This window comes from Lolium perenne, chromosome 1 (genome assembly GCF_019359855.2).
Source record: "Lolium perenne isolate Kyuss_39 chromosome 1, Kyuss_2.0, whole genome shotgun sequence".
In the NCBI taxonomy this organism is placed as follows: domain Eukaryota; kingdom Viridiplantae; phylum Streptophyta; class Magnoliopsida; order Poales; family Poaceae; genus Lolium; species Lolium perenne.
In genome coordinates this window covers 255,546,492-255,552,491 of record NC_067244.2, presented here as the reverse complement: position 1 = coordinate 255,552,491, position 6,000 = coordinate 255,546,492, and positions in this window count along the sequence as shown.

Below are 6,000 nucleotides of genomic sequence, written 5' to 3'. Positions count from 1 at the left end.
CAGGCGATATCCATTCAACTTGGCACTACTTCTTGTTACACGCTGAATAGGAAGGCGTGGAAATACATGAATGGATAAGAAAAGTATTCCAGATTTTTGTATCTGCCATCCAAAGTTCTTTTACCATAGGCAGGTAGGTGAAACCTTGAGCCTGGATAATAAGGTCCTCATGGATGTTCTTCCAAGTAGTGCACCAAGGGGAGCTCAAGATTGAGAAATTTCTACCAAATTTTCCTGGAGTAAATGGAAAAGTTTGAGAATGGATGTCCAAAAAGCTGATTTTGGCTTGTTGGGCTTAGGCCTCCAGATAGTATTGTTCATGAATTACTTGGATTTCATGATTTGGTGTAACTAACTATTGGACCGGTCCGCTATTCTCGAGGTAGAAGCAAGAATGAGCACATGGTTAATGACTGTCAAATTTTTAATTCCTAGGCCTCCTTTTTGGCGCGCAAATGTTTTTTCAAGCTGCTAAGTATAGATGCTTGGTTAACCCATGTCCACCAGAAGTTCCTGATCACATATGTAATTTTTGATAGGAACTTTTTTGAAAAGATAATGTTATACATGTAGTAAACATGGAGGGATCGAGGAAAAGACTGATTTGATGAGTTCAAGTTGAGCATCATGGGAAAGGGAATTTTCCTTATAAGTGGAAAGTTTTGATTTAAACTTACCCAGGATAAAGTTTGTAGGCTTCCATTCTGTTCTTTGCCGACATAATGAGAGGGTGGACAAAAGTTTCATCTACCAGTGGTACGAGGAAAATATTTCTGATTTTTTCTCGAGTGTGAGTGTCAACAACTTTGCACAAAAATATTCTAGATTTTGACCAATTTGGAAGCTGACCTAAGCGGGTACGAAAGTTTTGCAGAGTTTGTTTAATGTGTTGAGCTTCCATTGATGTTGCTTCTCCACATATAAGAAGATCATCTACAAAAAGGAGAGAATGGACTGGAGGGCAATTCGGTCCAAGCCTGATACCTGCAAGGACAACGTCTGTAAGAGTTTGCTAAAGAAGCAAGGCCAATTCATTTATAGCCAGCACAGAAAGGCACGGGGACAGGGGACATCCTTGTCGAATTCCGCGGGTACCGACAAAGTTTGCATATGCATGTCCATTGATGACAACAGAAAAGGAAGGCGTGGAAATACATGAATGGATAAGTCTGATGAAATGACCATGCAACCCTTTACATGCCAGGGCCAACACTGTTGGAGGGAAATTCGGTCCAAGTCTAGTACATGCAAGGGCTACGTTTGTAAGAGCATGCTAAAGAAGCAAGGACAATTCATTTATAGCCAACACAAAAAGGTATGGGGACAGGGTACAACCTTATCGAATTCCGCGGGTACAGACAAAGCTTGCATATGCCTGCCCATTCATTGATGATGACAGAAAATGAAGGAGTGGAAATACATGAATGGATAAGTCTGATGAAATGACCATGCAGCCCTTTATGTGCGAGGGCCGACATCATGAAACTTCATTCAAGTTCGTCAAAACCTTTTGCAAGGTTGATTTTAAGCGTGAAAGCCTTGTCCTTCTAGGATGACATTGAAACGAATGAGTGATATCGTGTGCCGCTATAATGGTGTCGCTAATGCTGGGATGGGTGTATATAGTGTGGAGATGGGGCTCGAGTGTTTGCAGTGCATTTGGTAATGATTTTGTGAATAGCATTGTACATACGGATGTCAGCGATGAAGAAATTGTGAACTATGGCGTGGACATCGTCACCGATCCAATCCCAGGTAGCTAAATAGAATTTGATGTTATAGCCGTAAGCTGATTTTTGGCTTGTTGGCCTTAGGCCTCTAGATAGTAGTATTCAGGAAGTACTTGGATTTGAGGATTTTGTGTAACTAACTATTGGGTCGGCCCGCTATCCTCCAGGCAGAAGGAAGAATGAGCCCACAATTAACGTATGTCAAATTTCGAATTCCTATGCCTCCTTCTTTTTTTGGCGCGCAAATATTTTTCCAAGCTGCTAAGTATAGAGGCTTGGTTGTGTGGACCGTGTTAAGCCCTGCCCACCCCTTATGATAGATGTAATTTTTGCTAGGAACTTTTTTTTTGAAAAGATAATGTTAGGCATGTAGTAAACAGGGATTGAGAAAAAGACTGATTTGACGAGTTCAAGGCGAGCAACATGGGAGAGGGAGTTTGCCTTATAAGTGGAAAGCTTTGATTTAAACCTACCCTTGAAAAGTTGTAGGCTTCCTTTCTGCTCTTTGCTGGCAGAATGCAAGGGTGGACAAATGTTTCATCTACGAGAGTTACGGGAAAATATTTCCAATTTTTTCTCGAGTGTGAGTGTCAACTGCTTTGCTGAAAACTATTCCAGATTTCAACCAATTTGGAAGCTGACCTAAACGGGTACGAAAGTTTTGCAGAGGTTGTTTAATGTGCCGAGCTTCCGTTCTTGTTGCTTCTCCACATATAAGAAAATCATTTGCAAAAAGGAGAGAATGGACTGGAGGGCAATTCGGTCCAAGCCTGATACTTGTGAGGGCAGCGTCTGTAAGAGCCTGCTGAAGAAGCAAGGACTATTCATTTATAGCAAGCACAAAAAGGTACGGGGACAGGGGCATCCTTGTCAAATTCGGTGGGTACCGACAAAGCTTGCGTATGTATGCCCATTGATGACAACAGAAAAGGAAGGCGTGGAAATACATGAATGGATAAGTCTGATGGAATGACCATGCAGCCCTTTACGTGCCAGGGCCAACACTATTGGAGGGAAATTCTGTCCAAGTCTGATACCTGCAAGGGCAACGTTTGTAAGAACCCGCTAAAGAAGCAAGGACAATTCATTTATAGCCAGGACAAAAAGGTACGGGGACAGGGTACATCCTTATCGAATTCCGCGGGTACCGACAAAGCTTGCATATGCCTGTCCATTCATTGATGATAACCGGAAAGGAAGGCGTGGAAATACATGAATGGATAAGTCTGATGAAATGACCATGCATCCCTTTACGTGCGAGGGCCGACATCATGAAACTTCATTCAAGTCCGTCAAAACCTTTTGCAAGGTCGATTTTAAGCGTGAAGGCCTTGTCCTTCTAGGATGGCATTGAAAAGAACGAGTGATGTCCTGTGCCGCTATAATGTTGTCGCTAATTCTCCTCCCCGCTATGAAAGCTTGCTGGGATGGGTGTATATAGTGCGGAGATGGGGATTGAGTCTGTTTGCAGTGCATTTGGTAATGATTTTGTGAATAGCATTTTACAGACGGATGGTAGCGATGACGAAATTGTGAACTATGGCATGAACATCGTCACCGATCCAATCCCAGGTAGCTAAATAGAATTCGATGTTATAGGCGTAAGCTGATTTTTGGCTTGTTGGGCTTAGGCCTCTAGATAGTAGTATCCAGGAAGTACTTGGATTTTAGGATTTGGTGTAACTAACTATTGGGTCAGCCCGCTATCCTCCAGGCAGAAGGAAGAATGAGCCCACGGTTAACGTATGTCAAATTTCGAATTCCTAGGCCTCCTTCTTTTTTTGGCGCGCAAATGTTTTTCCAAGCTGCTAAGTATAGAGGCTTGGTTGTGTGGACCGTGTTAACCCTTGCCCACCCACCCCTGATGATAGATGTAATTTTTGCTAGGAACTTTTTTTGAGAAGATAATGTTAGACATGTAGTAAACATGGATGGAGAAAAAGACTGATTTGATGAGTTCAAGGCGAGCAACATGGGAGAGGGAGTTTGCCTTATAAGTTGAAAGCTTTGATTTAAACTTACCCTTGAAAAGTTGTAGGCTTCCTTTCTGCTCTTTGCCGGCATAATGAGAGGGTGGACAAAGGTTTCATCTACGAGAGTTACCGGGAAAATATTTCCGATTTGTTCTCGAGTGTGAGTGTCAACTGCTTTGCTGAAAACTATTCCAGATTTTTACCAATTTGGAAGCCGACCTGAGCGGGTACGAAAGTTTTGTAGGGTTTGTTTAATATGCCGAGCTTCCATTGTTGGTGCTTCTCCATAGATAAGAAGACCATCTGCAAAAAGGAGAGAATTGATTGGAGGGCAATTCGGTCCAAGCCTGATACCTGCAAAGGGGGTAACGTCTGTAAGAGCATGCCGAAGAAGCAAGGACAGTTCTTTTATAGCCATCACAAAAAGGTATGAGGACAGGGGACATCCTTGCTGAATTCCGCGGGTACCGACAAAGCATGCATATGCCTGCCCATTCATTGATGATAACAAAAAAGGAAGGTGTGGACATACATGAATGGAAAAGTCCGACAAAATGACCATGCAACCCTTTGCGTGCCAGGGCCGGCACTATGAAACTCCATTTAAGTCTATCAAAAGCTCCGGCGAGGTCAATTTTAAGCATGAAAGCCTTGCTCTTCCAGGATGACAATTGAAAAGAATGAGTGATCTCCCGTGCCGCTATAATGTTGTCACTAATTCTCCTTCCCTCTATGAAAGCTTGGGTGGAGTGGCTGGATATAGTCTCGAGATGGGACGGCTTGAGTCTGTTTGCAATGCATTTGGCAATGATTTTTTTAATGGCACTGCACGCACATACGGATGACAATGATGAAGAAATTATGAACTATGGCGCGGACATCGTCACCGTTCCAATCATAGGTAGCTAAATAGAATTGGCGTTGATGAAGAATTCACACTCCCCTGTTGTGGATGCAACGGCCAGCCACCAAAGCGAGCAGCAGCTCATCCCCGCACTCATCACCATGCCGAACAAGGAGAAGGAGCTTGCCGTTGCTTCGTTGGCCACCAAATCCACTAGAAGCCACCTTATTTACGGAGTTCTTCGCTTCACTCTGCTGCCACACCTTCGAATCCGACCACCGGAGTACCATGAATCAGAGGATGAAGACGATGCAGAGCTAGATCTGGTCGCAGCGATCTGCGTCCTCCCTCCCGGCATCAACGCCATACGCCATAAAGGACCATAAACTGTACCTAAAATTACACCTACCTACTCAGGCGTCATCTCCTCTCCAACTCCGGCCAGCTTGCTCGGCGGAGAGGGATAAGGAGTGGCCCGGTGAGAACGAGGGAGGGCTTAGGAACTTTAGCGAGCTAAGAGGGAGAGGGGGGTGGGGGATGAGAGCCTTCCAAAGAATCCGCCTTATATAAGTTGAAAGCTTTTATTTAGAATTACCCATGATAAAGTTCTAGCCTTCTGTTATATTCTTCGCCAGCAGAATGAGAGGGTGCACAAAGGTTTCATCTACAAGAGGTACCGGGAATATACTTCTAATTTGCTCTTGAGTGTGAGTGTCAACCGCTTTGCTGAAACCTACTCCAGATTTTAACCAATTTGGAAGATGACCTGAGCGGGTATGAAAGTTTTGCAGAGTTTGTTTAATGTGTTGAGCTTCCATTGTTGTTGCTTCTCCACGGATAAGAAGATCATCTGCAAAAAAGGAGAGAATGGATTGGAGGGCAATTCGGTCCAAGCTTGATACCCGCTATCACAAAAAGGTACGTGGATAGGTGACATCCTTGCCGAATTCCGCGGGTACCGACAAAGCTTGCGTATGCCTGCCCATTGATGACAACGGAAAAGGAAGGAGTGAGGATGCATGAATGGATACGTCTAATGAAATGACCATGCAACCCTTTACGTGCCACTATCGACACTACGAAACTCCGTTCAAGTCCGTCAAAAGCTTTTGAAAGGTCGATTTTAAGCATGGAAGTCTTATCCTCGCAGGATGACATTGCAAAAGAATGAGTGGTCTCCCGTGCCGCTATAATGTTGTCGCTAATTCTCCTTCCCTCTATGAAAGCTCGTTGAGATGGGTGGATGTAGTTAGGGAGATGAGGCTTGAGTCTGTTTGCAATGCATTTGGTAATGATTATAATTAAAATAAAAAACGCAACAACTAGTCAAAGTAGATACCTGGACAGAGTGCAGGAGCAAGAAGCCCCCGACGAGCGCGTGCACGGCTGCACCACAGCACCGCCCGCGACCACACGAGGCGGCGAGACAAAGCTGCCCACAGAAGAGAACCGC